The 16,316-nt window shown below is 41.1% G+C and overlaps 1 protein-coding gene across 50 annotated transcripts in view; it reads right to left on the minus strand.

Moving 5' to 3' along the window:
• PPP6R3 (protein phosphatase 6 regulatory subunit 3) overlaps positions 1-16,316 on the minus strand; it is a 153,460-nt gene that overhangs the window by 78,874 nt on the left and 58,270 nt on the right.

Consider the following 16,316-nt stretch of genomic DNA (forward strand, 5'->3'; position numbering starts at 1 on the left):
GGATGGTAATCCATGTATAGCACACATTTTTAGAAGTATGCATTTGGGCCAGGCACACAGTGGCTCACACCTGTAATCCCGGCACTTTGGCAGGCACAAGGCGGGAGGATCACTTGAGGTCAGGAGTTCAAGAACGGCCTACCCAACATAGTGAGACCTCATCTTTACAAGAAAAAAAAAAAATTTCAAAAAATTAGCCAGGCATTGTGGCACACTCCTGTAGTACCAGCTACTCAGGAGGCTGAGGCTGTTGTAAGCCATGATTGTGCTACTATACTCCAGCAGGGCAAGAGGGTGAGGACCCTGTTTCCACAAAAAAACAAAAAACAAAGAAAAAAACAAAACAAAAAAAACCCACCCACTTTAGGAGATCAGACAGGAATATATCCTGATTTTATGCTTTTATGAACATCTGCCTCAAAAAAAATTTTTTTTAAATAGAGATCATAGAGGGCAAAATCATTTACACTGCTAGTATAAACACTGATCAATCCCGGAATAAAAGAAGGAAAACAAGCTCTGTACCATGGTTACTCAAGGCTCTGTAAAAAGTAGATCCACTTCACAGGATAGGCAGTGAGATCACTCAACATTTACTCTTTAGTATATGAGCATATAATTTAAAATATAGGCAGAGTTTTTTGTTTGTTTTTTGCGAGACAGAGTCTTGCTCTGTCACTCAGGCTGGAGTGCAGTGGCATGATCTCAGCTCACTGCAACCTCTGCCTCCCAGGTTCAAGTAATCCCTACCTCAGCCTCCCAAGAAGCTAGGATTACAGCATGCCATCACACCCGGCTGAATTTTTTTTTTGTATTTTTAGTAGAGACGGGGTTTCACAATGTTGGCCAAGCTGGTCTAAACTCCTAACCTCAAGTGATCCACCTGCCTCAGCCTCCCCAAATGCTGGGATTACAGGCATGAGTTACCGTGCCCGGCCAAGCAGAGTTTTAAAGAAGCTTCCAAAAGCTCCTTAAGGAACAAGTTTTAAATAGGAATATTATAAAATGTGAAGGGTGTTATAAAAGTCTTCCTTGTTTCTAAAAAAAACTTTAAATGCTTTAAAGGACACATGGCGACAAGCTCACATCAATTAGCAGCAACAGGACCAAGACATATTTAAGGATGGCAGCCACTGTGATGATCCACCTGGACACAACATCTTACAGGAGGAGTTGATGTGGAGGACTGATGTTCAGCACAAAGCTCTGTGGGACGACACAAAGCGGTGGCCCACAGTCGGAGGCAGAGCTGTCTTGTTCCTCTATTGGATTAGTCTAATAATTATGTCCAGATGACATCACAGACCATGCTAGAGAAGCACAACTCCTCGCACTGACAGCAGCCACTATGCTCCTAGGCTAACAGGACTTCTCTGCTCCAGACGAGGGGTGGGTAGGGGCATCCGCAGAAGCCACCCAGTGGGCAATGTAACACATTTGCCAGTGAAGGAAACAAGAGCAAGCTACTTCTAATACAAATATTAAAGAAATAAGGGCAAAGATGACATACAAGTAACAGGAAAATAACTTTGGGGAAAAGGTCAGTGGAAATAAACCTTAGAAATAAATGCTTTTTGTGATTTTCAGATGAGTGGGAAATGGTAAACAGAGTAACTTTATTATGCCATTTGATACTAATACAACTAACAAGTAGGAAAAAAGACAAAAGTATACCAAAAGATAACTTCAATGGAAGAGGGAAAAAGTTGGGTTTCCATTCATTCCCACAAAGGAAGAGAAGTGGGTCGCTGTCTGAGGGCACGGAATAACAACGCCAGTGCCACCCACCATGCTTCCGGTGAAGTAATACAGCTCATGCACCTCTATGTTCTTAAAAATCATAAAACCTTTTTTTAAAAATATATTTTTACTACTCTTCCCCACACTTAGTATTAAAGGCAAAGTATGAAAAATACTAAGAAATAAATCAGAAAAAAAGTGAATCTGGCATCAAGCACTTATTTTTAGCTAATAATAAACAGGGTATACATTCACCAATCAGGGGAGAAGCTATGCCTAAAACCTAGATAAAATGACACTTCTGAATTATGAATCAAGATACAACTTTTTTGCCTCAAGTAAAAACTGACTTCCCAAATCTCAACCTTATTATAAAGGAAACTCATTAAACACTGGATTTCTAAAGAAGAGTGGTAATTAGTTGTGATGAAATAAGAAGGTGTTGGCAAACCAAATCCAGCTCACAGCCTGCCAGCTATGAATGATTTTGACATTTTTTAAGGGTTGTTTTAAGAAAAAAAAGGAATATATGACAGAGGCCATCTGCGGCCCACAAAGCCTAAAATATCTACTACCTGGTCTTTTGCAGAAAAGTGTAGTGTCCTTTGTTCCACAGGAAATAAAAGTCCCATTAACACCCACTTTGCTTTCTGCAGTCTCCTGAATCCACCCAACGTCTACCCCACAGCCCTTGCGCCCTGCCCAGTGAGGTGCTGACAGTCACCTGTCTCTATTCTCCCCTTCCTGGGGCACTCACCGTGTAGGTGTGGCCACATGACAGAGTTTCCTCCATTGTGCCAGGAACCATCAAACCTCCCATGGTCCTTCACCTGTATCTGGCTGAATGCTGAAGACCAAAAGAACCTGAGGGATGGTAGAACCAAAACATGGAACGTGCCTTGGTCCCCAAATCACTACATGGAAGAAAGCCACCTACTGCTGTAAGTTCCTGCCCACGCTGTTCCAGTGAGCCAGAAGCAACCTTCCTGTAGCAGAGCCCGTGTGCTCCAGCAGCGTGGCCTAACTGATGAATCAGGTCCTCCAATTCCCCAGCCATGACTTTGTGGATTTACTACACTGATTTTAAACTTGATATTTAAACACAAGAAAAGGAGTTCTTTAGCAATTATCTGTTGTAAAGTGATTAATTCCTCTTTTTTTTTTTTGAGACAAGGTCTTGCTCTGTCACCCAGGCTGGAGTGCAGTGGCATGATCCTGGCTCACTACAACCTCTGCCTCCCGGACTCAGGTGATCCTCTCACCTCAGCCTCCAGAGTAGCTGAGACTACAGACCCGTGCCACCACACCTGGCTAATTTTTTTGTACTTCTGTAGAGACAGGTTCTCACTATGTTGCTCAGGATGGTTTCAAACTCAAGCAATCGACCACCTCCGCCTCTCAAAGTGCTGGGATTACAGGTTTGAGCCACAACACTCAGCCAGCTAATTCCTTCTGCTCCCCACTATTTGGAGTTAGAATAGCATTTTTCAAATAAGAACACCTTGAAATACATTTTAATGGTGAATTTTCTTTGTATTGGACATACTACAAACTCAAAACCAAAATACATCCACAGCTAATTCCTTATGCAAAAATTATGTATTTTACCTTTTAGCCAAACAGCAAGCTGACTGGAAACAAATGGCACTGGTAAATTAGTCACCCCTGCTAGGCCTTCGCTTCTATGTGTACTCTTTCAAATAGAAAGAAGCCAGGTATGAAATAACAGTTACAAAGTTCAACTGGCCAGAGCCCTGAGGTAAAATGGAGTCCTTTTAAAAATATAACTACTCTAAACTACACAGAAAAACCAAAAAGTCAGAACTTCAACAACTTGTTTTTAGTAAACATAAATATCCTTTAAAATTCACAACCTAGACTACACAGTCACACAACGAATAACGACAGGGATACAGACTGAGAAATCCTTCGTCAGGTGACTTCGTCGTTGTGCAAACATCATAGAGTGACTTACACAAACCTATACAGTCTAGCCTACTACACACCTGGGCTATCTGGTATAGCCTATTGCTGCTAGGCTATAAACCTGCACAGCATGTTACTGTGTACTGAAATACAGAGGCAGTTGTCACAATGCTAAGTATTTGTGTATCTGAACAGACACTACCATGTTAAGATGTTGTTTAGCTGAAGTAGCAAAATCACCTTAAAGAATCCCCCCAAACTAATCATTCGTATCAGTCATTAGGTAACAGGAATTTTCATTCATATCAGTCATTCGTATCAGTCATTAGGTGACAGGAATTTTCATTCATATCAGTCATTCGTATCAGTCATTAGGTGACAGGAATTTTTCAGCCCCATTATAACCTTATGGGAGCACTGTCATATACGCAGTATATGACTGTGCTTAAAATTAGGGATAATTTCTTTCAACAAACCAGTCAGTGGGGCAAAGAGTTTAGTAAAGCCAAACTACCCTCTAATCTTTCTTCAAAATCCTAGAGTTTTTTGTACGTTGGATTAAGTAGTTTAAAAATGGAGTTTTCTCCAAAAGGGCTAAGATTAAGAAAGCAGGTCACTGGGGAGTCATTTGTTACTTGATGCCACAGAGGACAATGTCTGCTATTCCCCACCTTCCTGTAACGTAAGACAAGTGAAAACTGCCATCTTATATACACAAAATAGGATCAAAGGATCCATTTGTTGAGTAAATCTATTCATCGAAGATCAACTGCTTTACTTAATGACCCTCTAAAATTATTTAAAAACCTTCATGATATCAAAGCCTTTCAAAATCTGAGGCCAAGTACCTTGAATTCAAGGCATTCAAGCAGTGACACTCTCTGAAAAAGGTGCCACCCTGTCTCTGACACAGGAACTAGGAACTGGTAAAGTGGCTAAATTATTTATAAGAGGCAGAACAAGAACATCAGTCTATCTGTAAAATTTGCCAAAGCACTGCTAGTAGAATGCTAGTATATTCATTAGGGGTCCAATTATAATTTATGTGAACCACCTACAACCCTTTGTTTTCATCAAATATACAAATCCTCTCAACCTCTTCTAGGACTACTAAGAATCTTAACAGATCTGGATTCTAACACCAGCTCCACTATTGGCTAGACCTGAGGCCTCAGGAAAGCTACTTCATCTCTAAGCCTCAGGATCCTTAGCAAAACAGGTTGTAGAGAATCAATAAGAAAGACCCACAATAGCAGCTAGAACATACAGGCACCAACATATGCACACTCAGGCAAATAGAAGCTACTAGGGCAATGAATATATCCAACAATGAAATCAGTGAGCTTTAAAGCTTTCCAAACTTTCATAGGCACAGGAATGAATAGCCTAGGGCCTTGTCAAAATGCAGTCTTGGCTGGGCATGGTGGCTCACGTCTGTAATCCCAGCATTTTGGAAGGCCAAAACGGGCAGATCGCTTGAGCCCAGGAGTTTGAGACCAGCCTGGGCAACAGGTGGCACACACCTGTAGTCCCAGCTACTCGGGAGACTGAGGTGGGAGAATCACCTGAGCCTGGGAGGTTGAGGCTATGATCATACCACTATGATCATACCACTGCAAACCGGCCTGAACAAGAGTGAGACCCTGTCCTAAAATTTAAATAAATAAATAAATAAATAAATAAATAAATAAAACACAGTCTCAGATTCTGACTCAATAAAACAGGGCTCAGGCCTGAGATTCTGCATCTCTAGTTCCCAGATGCTGCTGATGCCCGATTTTAAACCACTGCTGACAGCTTGTTATTCATAAATGGAGGATTGTTTTAATCTACATCTTCACAAATTTAAATACATATATTCAAAATAACTATACAGCCATGAAAAACACAGGAAAAGCATACTAGTGCAAACGGTACTGTGTTATTTCAGAAACTACCTCTGAAAAAGTTGGTATCAATGGGTTTTCATTCAACAAGACAGAGGCAGAACATAACATACCATAAATATGACAAAAGATAAACTATTAGAACCCTGAAGAGAGAAACTACTGGTGATCCTACCCACAAATGAGCAGTCAACTGTGGCGATGACAAGATCGTCAATGAATTTCGAATTCAAAATCTCCTATTCATATGAACTCACTCTGCTTAAATTTGGCAACTTTGTAGCTAAGTACAATCAACTGTACACCATCAACTGTGAAATAACTGTACCCAGGACTAGCTGGGCCCAGAACAAAATGTTCAGAGATTCCAAAAAAGATTCAAAGATTATGATGCCTTTCAAGACAGAACCCAAACAGGAGAGCATTAATCCAAGTGTTTCTGAGCACTGTGAGACTGCACAGGTCACACACCCATGAAACCAGCTCTGTCTATACCTTTTAATAACTGGACCCATTGGAATCCTCAAGATAGCAACACCGAAGTGAATATCTGATATCATATGCCAGACTGGCAATAAACACACATAAGATATTTCTAGTAGAAGCTGCCGCTACCTAAACATATGGAGCACAAACAGAACAAAAATAGGAGAAGCAGCTGCTTCCGCCCAAGAAAACACACAAGAAAGACTTAAGACAACAAAATGTGTTATTGACTTTTAATACTATATATTTAACACAACACTACGAAGAAAATATTTGACACATGAATTTCACACAATCTTATACAAAGACATGCAAGCACACACTGCCCAAGTTCTAATTCCTATACACCCCAAGTCTCCCTTCAGCACTCCCTTCTCTCACCACTATTAAAACTACTAGAACTACACAAGCTCTATCTGTCATCCAAGTCAGACTCGTCTAACAGAAATAAGAAATAAACTTATGAGCCACACATTAAATGTTCTAGTAGCCACATCAAAAAAGTAAAAAACAACTAATTACATTAAATTTAAAAGTATCTTTAACAGAATATATCCAACAGGGCTATATTATTTCTTTTGGTACTAAGTCTTCCAAATCTGATGTTTATTTTATGCTCACAGTACCTCTCAATTTCAACCAGTCACATTTCAGATGCTCAAGAGTCACACATGGCCAGTGGCTGCTGTACTAGACAGCCCCACTCTAATGACATTATGATTCAGTCTCTCTCAGCACTGAAATGGCCCCCATCTCCTTCCACAGCTACAATCACTAACGATGTTTTCCACACAAGGGCCAATGTGGGGTAGGTAAGAAGAGGTTATAGGCCATGTTTTTCCTCTCTTTTGAAATAGAAATACACAGGAGAAATCATGTATATTCTTGAAATGTAACAACTTGGGCAGATATTCTTCAACTCAAAAAAGTAGATGACAAGAAAACGAGAACTGTTTTGTAGCCTCTAATACCTAGAAACATTTATACCAATAACAAGAAAGTTTTCAAATCCTTCATCTTGAAATAATGCAAAGAGCTAGATCTTGCATAGAGAGGCACAGGTGGGTCATCACTGGTTTAGACTTAAGGAGCCAAATTTAAAAACAGATGCATGCTGGCTGGGCACGGTGGCTCACGCCCCAGCACTTTGGGCAGCTGAGGTGGGTGGATCATGAGGTCAGGAGTTCAAGACCAGTCTGGCCAAGATGGTGAAACTCCGTCTCTACAAAAATACAAAAATTAGCCGGGCACAGTGGCAGGCGCCTGTATCCCAGCTACTCGGGAGGCTGAGGCAGGAGAATCGCTTGAACCCGGTCGGCAGAGGTTGCAGTGAGCCGAGATCGTGCCACTGCACTCCAGCCTGGGCGACAGAGTGAGACTCCATCTGGAAACACACACACACACACACACACACACACAAACAGGTACGTATCTCTGAGAACTGATTTCATTTTATAAGCTAATTCAAAATATATTTTCAGAAGAAGGAACAATGCCTAGGCCACTCGAAAATGTTGGGAAACAAAGATACTTGATTAGTGTGGACAAAAGACTAGAATTCTCACTCAACCTCAAGAAAACAGACCTCACAGCGTCCCTTGATTATTGCATAAGCAGCAGACGCGTTTACACCGAACCTCTGGCCGAGTTTATAAGCGGGCTGGGGAACAGGATGTACTGAACAACCAAGCTGAGGCAAGGCTGTTCATACTGGTTCATCTACTGATGCAGTGTCCAGACACCTGGAGGCTGAGGACTTCCTTCTAGGCTTGGATTCACGCACGCAGGAAGCTTAGTTGAACAGTGCCTGACAAGATCCAAATGTGAAACTGTGGGCTCCAGGAGGGTTTGGTGACTGCTTCCAGGCATGCTGAAAGCTGCATGCCACTAAGGGGCCAGGGAGGAAAGTGTCTATTAACAGGAAAAAGCAGAGTCACTCCCACAGAAGTTATCTCTTAGTGTTGTAAGTTAATGAGAAACTCTTCCCCCTGACAGCAAAGCTCAATGCCCAGGGAAATTTTCACAAGAAGGGGCAGAAACATGGAACACAAAGGAGTAAAAGCAGCTGGTCTTTGAAAGCAGCTCTCACTAACTTCTAAGGAAAAAGACCACAAAACACAGAAAGTTCACGCAGTAGCTGTTTCTCCATTCTTAGTAAAGGTGTCAATTTCATAAAGGTGCAGCCCCCTCAACACACACAAATTAAATCAAATATCAGGTGCCTACTAGAGTCAATATATTTCTTTAGAGAAGAGGGCAATACAAACTCAAACCCAGTTTTATTGTATCTCCGCAACTGCTTCTTCCAAAGAAGGTGTCAAAAGCAATCAGCTTTCTACCACCCAGGTATTCCAGAATCTTTTCCAGTTTCAACTTGAAACTGCTTTGATATTTCAAGCATTTCTTTGAGAATAAAGGAATCAAATCCATTTAATATGCTATATTAATCAACAGGTATTAAAGTATTAATATGAATTATGCTAAGGAATACAGGAGTAATATGACAGATGGTCCCTAAAGCCTTGAAAAATACAATAAAATTGAGAACAGAGAAAACAGAGAAAGGCAGGCATACATTTCAACCCTGTTCCACAGAAAGGTAGCTCAAGGGAGGACAACCTGGCCAAAAATGCCTCATTATATGTCAAGCCTAAGTTGAGCCTCAAAATACAGGGAGCATTTAGGAGGTGATGAATGGAGCTGCATAACATATTCCAGGCCAGGCGACGCCTCCCTGAAAGCAGTGGACAGGAAGACGCAGTAGCTTCAGGAGTCACGGCAGGGAGAAGGCCCTGAGGACAACAGGAAGGAGCCTTTGGGTAGGTGGTAGATCAGGTTGGCAACACAAGGCCAGATCACAAAGGGCTGTGTGTGAATGCACGGCACTGTACAGGCTTGCTGCAGAAGCAGACAGATCCAGTGAGTTTTAACTGAGGGAAGTATGCATTAAAATATCTACAGCAGAAATTAAACAAAGTATTTAATAACATACAGAAACAATTCTGAACAGAAGCAGACATTGGAAGTGACATGGAGATGACACTGATGCTGTGGTTAGTACACTCTCAACAGAGTTCGTATTTCCTACAAAGGTGAAGACAGAGGGAAGAGGACAAACCTCTTTTGGGTCTGGCCAAGTGTGAATATGACTTAAATATGGGACAGGAAAGAAGGGGATGAAGGTAAGACGCCTGAGGTGCGGCACTGTAGAGACTGCCCACCGTGCTAAGACAGACACTGGAGTCTGCAAGAGCAGATCTAGAGTGTGAATGCGTTCACTGTAAACAATGTGAAAGACAGATTGGAGAGGGGTGAGCCTAATGAAGAGGGGCCCACCAGAGCAGAAGATGATGCCTTGCAATGGCCTCTACGTTCAAAGCCAAGGTATCCGCTACAAGATTTCACACCAAATGACCATTACTTCTCCAATGTCACCAGCATTCTGCCTCCTCCAAGTCTAATTTCCACTTTTTCTTCATTCTGGAGCTGTACTTTGGTATCAAATGATACAAATTTATACTTGCCTTTAGAATTCTAAGCTGTCTGGGAAATACACAACCCTCAGAAGGCAAATGTCTATATATACACCCCATACTAACTCCAAATACACTGCTAAGATGCTAACAGAAAGACAAGATGTACAACCTTATCATTCACTTCACTTTTTTATTTAAAAAGTCAACCACCAACCAAAAAATCCAGCCTTACTTTTCTCAACTAGTTCAAATTAAAGCAACGACAGTAACGTGTTCCTCTACAAATTCTCATTATGAAACTTTGAAAGTACAGGAATTTCTGTGCCTATTTTCCACAATTTCAAAAACTTCAGTCCAAGTATATGCAAAGCATGGGTTATTTCTACTAAGAACAAGTTTCGTTGAAGTGAGACTGAGGGGTTGTGTGGGGAAAGGCAAGTAATGAGGATGGCACAATGGTAGTCGAGTTTTTGCCATCTTCTTCTTAAGAGACGAAGGAAACTGAGGAGAGGCAAGGAACACCCAGCTGGTTCTAGATGCACGTGTGCATGCTGGAGGTGAGGGTGTGTGAATACAGGTAAGATGGTATGATAAAAGTCAACGTTAGCCAGGCCCAGTGGCTCACATCTGTAATCTCAGCACTTTGGAGGGGACAGTGGTAGGTGGATCCCTTTAGTCCAGGAGTTCAAGACCAGCCTAGGCAACAAAGGGAGATCTTGTCTCCACCACAAAAGTACAAAAAATCAGTCGGGCATGGTGGTACACACCTGTAGTCCTAGCTACTCAGGAGGCTGAGGTGGGAGGATCACGAGCCTGGGAAGCAGAGATCACGCCACTGCACTCCAGCCTGGTTGACAGAGTAAGACCCTGTCTCAAAATTAAAAAAAAAAAATTTAAGTCAAAGTAAAATCAGTAAATTCTCATGGGCCCTAGAAAGGTTTCCCATCTGAAGCATCCAAGATTCTTGGAATCTCTGAAACTGGGCAGGATTCCAAGAGCGAACAAATGAGTCAAACATCAGAAAGGAAGCAACAGGTAACTGGAGGAGAGTAGGAAACATGGTTATGATCGGCATGGCTATTTGCAACAACACAAAAAGTTTCTAAGTCTCCAAAACTGAAGAGATACAAGGTGGTCCTCAGCAAATGAAAAATGGTGAAACTGCTTGGCTAGAAAGGGAATTCTATACTAACATGTGGTGAAGGCAAAGCTTGGAAAATCCAAGTCAGTGAGGTTTGTATTAAGTGAAATCCAGTTATGTGCCATTTATAACCACCCAACTTGAGGTAAGTGACAATGGTCATTTATTATTCAAATATCTTACAGACAAGGTACCCAAAGAAAATGGCCTTTCCTAATCAAGTAGAAATTCAGGAGCACACTGAGATGCTTTTGGCAAATGGTCAAAAAGAAGCATTCTTCAGATTAAGAGCTATCAAATTCTATAATGAAAGACAGAATTGGCAACTTGGTCACAAAAAAATCTTTCAAAAGCCCGTTTGTTTAAAAGTTTTAGCTATTATCGTCAATCTTCCTTCCCTAGCAAACTTTGATCAGACTGTATATAACCCTTAAGTATTCAGGGCTATCTCAACAGCTTCAGGCTAGCAGCAATAAACTGATAACCTTCAGGAAGTTCTTTCTTTTGTAAATGTTTTACAGTATGCAACCTACTGTGCAAGAAAAGTTAAAATAGATTCATAGACTACTGAGACTGCTCAGGAATAAAAGCTCAATAGAGAATGGTCTTTATAGCTCCTTATGAAAAACGATCTTCAATCTCTCCTAGCTATTCCACAATCACATTAACTATCTGGACACTGCAACTTTATATAAAGGTGGAAACATAATTATTAACAGCAGCTACCAATTATTAGGTGCCTACCATACTGCCAGACTCTGGGCTTCATGCTTTTAGATACAAGATACTGCATACCTTCAAGGTTTTGTTCTCATTTTGCAGATGGAAAAAACTAAAATTCTGAGAGGTCAAATGACTTACTACTGAAGACCAGAGCTAGTAAACATGCTAGCAGAAATGGGACACAAACCCAGGTCTGACTAGCTCCAAAGTGTGCACTTTTCCTAGTCAAAGAAGCAGTCATCAAGAGCATGACCCCAGCCCAGCCAGCTGTGTGTGGCCTCAGCTTGCAGAAGGCAGCAACGGCAGGTCAGCCTTGCAATCCAATGGCTCTCAGGACAAGTTCACGAAGAGGAACCATGTGTCTCTGTGCACAGGGTAGAGAATCACTTCCCAGACATGACAACTGGGCATTCAGCCTGAAGAGCTCTGGACGAGCTCAGCTCTTGTGGCCAGGGGCTCTGATGGCATGGATTCACAGGATGCCACAGGCTTGTCAAAATGCACAGAAAACACAAAGCTAAGAGGAAGAGCTAATACTGGGTAAGTCAGCAGTCACACTGTTTGACACAACGAATCAAGAAAAATTTATTTAACATGAATGAATATAAAGTCCTTTTCAGACAAAAACTGAAAAACAAGTTAGGAAGAAGGCCAGGGAGAAGAAAACTGCCGAAGTGAAGAAAAGAAACAAAAAAGTCCAAAGATTTCAGTTGATTATAAGTCCAACAGAAAGTTCTAATATTATGATGTAACTAATAAGCAAAGAAATCTCAGAATATAGTAACAGATAAATAATGTCTAGGACCAGAGGAGAAACTAATCCCACTGTGGCCTGCCCTGAGCACATCACATCACACCAGGAAATAGCATATCCTGTTCTGAAGGAAAACAAAGAGTCTGGCAACCACATGGCATCCAAAGAGATGGCCAGGGCAGCAGAAAGGCTCACTACCTGGAGGGATAAAGTAACTACCTTTGAATATATTTAAAAGCTTAGAAGAGAAGACCTGTCTTGTACTGTACCCAAGGATGAAATAAGAACCAGTAAGTAAAAAGTGCAAATTATCTACAAGCAGTAGACGCAAAACTTGCTAAAGATGAGGGCTGTGGCTGCATGCGAGGCCCCTCAATTGGAGGTGCCCTGGCAAAGCCTGAATGATTTTCTATAAGAACAGAAGGAGTTCCTGTTCTGGACAGAAAGGTTGTACTAAATGATTATTAACATGCTGTTTTATAAATCTCAAAATCCATTGGACATAAAACGTACAATACATGGCTACATTTGGGCTGACATGGAGCTCCAGTAAGAAAATAGAAAAGATTATGTAACCTTCCAGATGCTTAGTGGGTTGAACCCCACGCATTCTCCACTGCTTTGGAAACTCTAGTAACACAACAAAATAAAGGACAAAGGAGAAAAAAAGGAAACTACAGCCAAGAACGCCAACAAATTCATGAAAAGACAAAAAACTTAAACAATTTAGGAAGTCCAATATTCAAATAAAAGAAGTTTTAGAATAACATATTATAATGTATCACCCACCTCTTGGCCAAGGAAAAAAAAAAAGTCGGGGGAGGGGGGCAGGGGTGCATGGGTAGGAAATAGAAGAAAGCAATTTTCCCAGAGCTTAACAAATGTGGCTCTCCTCAGGGCCTGCACAGGCCATCACAATGAGTGGTGCAACAGATCCTCCCCAAGGTACTGAGTGTAGCTCCATGGTAGCAGAGATGAAGTATCTAAACCTTCTAGTGGTGGGTGGGGAGGAGGGGGACTCACAAAAACAACACAAAAAAAGGACCATAACTTAGGATCAATTCTTGAAACCAACATTTTCAGACATGGAAGGTCTGACGGATCTATTCACACTTTCTCAGGTAGCTACTGCAGAATGTTCTTCACCAAAACACGACAATACATAAAACCAGAAATACGAGACATCAAGAGATAGACGACTCCCAGAAGAAAGGTGAGGAGAAACACCAGCAGTTACGGGAAGGTCAAGCGCAACCAGTACAGAGGAAGGCATGAGGCAAAGGGTTTGGAAAAAGTGAGTCCAAGAAAGAGACACAGCTGACTGCCGGATGTATCTGACCACACTGAAGCGAATTTTGCAAATTTTGTTAGGGATTCCGGGAATAATTAACCAAAATACACATACCTTTAATACTGACTTTATCCAAAAGGTGAAGGAGGGAAGGAGCTATCCATGTAAGAACTAAAACCTCCTCTTCATAATTAGAAGTCAAGTAGATTAGAAACAGCTACATATAGGCAAATTATTTAGAAATGTGGAAATAAGGGAAAACAGCTAAGTGATGAAGGTAGCAGTCCCAAGTGAGTAATTCAGAGATGAAAAAGATGGAACAATTGTTATTTTTTGCTATAAACCTTGTGATACACCTCTGACTTTTTAGCCTCCATGAACAGTCTTCATGAAAGAACTACAGGCAGAATATTTTCAAAGAAGTTGAGAAAAGACAACCTACAGTACAATCTGATAAGACATGCTACAACTGATTCTGGTTGCGTATAGAACAGAAAAGGGCTTAGTTCAACAAACTTAGAAAACCTGTAAAAATGTAAGGTGTTTAAAGCTTACAGTTATTCTTCGATTATTCGCCAGCAGGCATCTGGAGACTTTTGAAATCCATCACCTGTTACTGAACCAGTAGCACCAACAGTAAACTTCATTCACTCATGGACTTAATCATCCTGGCTTGCCCTATCACACAGCAGCTTGATGTGGTGAAGTTTTATTGTGATTTTTTTGAGCACAGGGCAAAGACTGAAATTTTTCTGAACAAGAAGAACAGTTGTGAACGACAATTACTGAACACTGGATAGCTGTAGAAATCTACCTTTGCTGAAGTCTCAATGGCTGACATGTGAATCATCTACTACATTAACGTCATTTAAACAACTTTCTCTGGTTGATAAGGAAGGTCAAGCTGCTTCTTCATACACTTCCTGTAGGAGATGAGCTCTCCATTCTCATACAGATTGGCAGTGGACATGTTTTCTGAGCTGAAACTACAGTTACATAGCATTTTGCAGACCTTGACGCAAAGGCAAAGGACATCTCTATATTTCAAAATCCATTCAGTTGTGCAAGTAAGGAGCTATCGCCTAAACTATAATTAGAAATGATTAATTTACTATGTAATGACATGCTAAAAAGTAAGTATCAAGAGAAGAATCCAAGAGAATTCTACATATGCCTTCCAAATAATGAATATACTAACTGAAGTAATATGCTTGGGGACTGACAGAGAATGTGGGAGTACCTACCTGTGTAAAAAGACATTTCCAAAGATGAAAAATGTAAAACCTTGCTGCAGATCAATATTAATAGATTAGATGTACCTTTGCAATAGATTTTGATGAGAGCAACTCTGACTTTAAAGACCAATTAGGTGAAATATTATCCCCCTAGAATAAAGAATTCCAGTCTTCTCACTAGTAAGAGAGAGCTGTATTACAGAAAATTGAACTAAATTATTACATTATGAATCTCATCAATAACAAAGCCTGTAAAAATTTGTTGTGTCTCTTGGTATATAAATACCTTCATAAAATCCTCTTTTTTGCCTCTTGGCCCATAAAACCTAAAATATTTATTAACTGGACTTTGCAATAAATGTTTTGTTTGCCAGCCCCTGGTCTAAAGTGCCCTATACCTACAGTGCTGTTCCTCTCCAGGAACCCTCATAACCACCTGGCATTGATTCTAGGACTCCTGGAGACTTTGAAGGGTTCACTCTAGTGTGGGACAGCATGCTGACGAGCAGAGATGTGTAAAAGGAGGAGGAGGAGGAATAACTAAAGGTAAGAAATTGTTCCACGAGCTGCCAAAGCTAAGAATCTCTATCAGCAAAGAAAAAATAAACAAGGAGAGGGAAAGTCTCAAAAATATTATCCTGAGAAATGCCTCTGACATTTTAGCTCCTACCACCAAACAATTAATGATACCTATATTTTGTGAAAAGTACTAAAGATACAAAGAAGTTACAGCTGTTTGCTCACAAAATACTTAAAATGTAGTTAAAGAGAAAAAAATAATTCTAAAATAACTTAATGAGATGCTCTGAGAGTTCACAAAGGAGTGATCACAAGGGAACTAGAACAATCCAAGGTGGTTTGACAAAAAAGGCAGGAAGAAAGCTGAGCCCCAGAAGACGTGAATTCAAATACAAAGAACAATAATAAAACTCTATGAGGCCGGGCACGGTGGCTCACGCCTGTAATACCAGCACTTTGGGAGGCCTAGGCAGGTGGATCACTTGAGGCCAGAAGTTCAAGACCAGCCTGCCCGACATAGTGAGACACCATCTCTACTAAAAATACAAAAATTAGCCAGGCGTGGTGGTGCACGCCTGTAATCCCAGCTAGTCAGGAGGCCAAGACAGGAGAATCGCTTGAACCCGGGAGGTGGAGGTTGCAGTGAGCCGAGATCGCACCACTGCACTCTGGCCTGGGCAACAGAGCGAGACCCTATCTCAGAAAACAAACAAACAAACAAAAAAACTATGAGACAAGGGGCCACAAGGGGAATGAATACTTGCAGAGAATTCTCCACATGGGATTCATCCGGAAGAACATTGAGGTAAAGCTGAGGAAATCCTAAGTCGTGTACGAGAATCTGAGTATCGGGGGCAAGAATTGGATGTCACTGTTTAAGTGTAAGGGGAACCTGCAAGGGTTGAGTAGGACTGTTCTTCAGGGGCTGGGGCTGAGGAAACATCATATGCAAACTAGTATTTCAGATGCCTAGGAAACATCCACCTGACAGTTAGAAGCAGAAACCCCTCACAGCAACACCACCATAGTATCTCTCCAGGCAACAAAGTCTGACCTAGCTTTGCAGCCATGGAAACAAAAAGAAAAAGACAGTTGCAAGAGTCAACAGTAGAACCAATAGGCCCTGGTAAATCACTGCT

This window comes from Pongo abelii, chromosome 9, assembly GCF_028885655.2.
Source record: "Pongo abelii isolate AG06213 chromosome 9, NHGRI_mPonAbe1-v2.0_pri, whole genome shotgun sequence".
NCBI lineage: Eukaryota > Metazoa > Chordata > Mammalia > Primates > Hominidae > Pongo > Pongo abelii.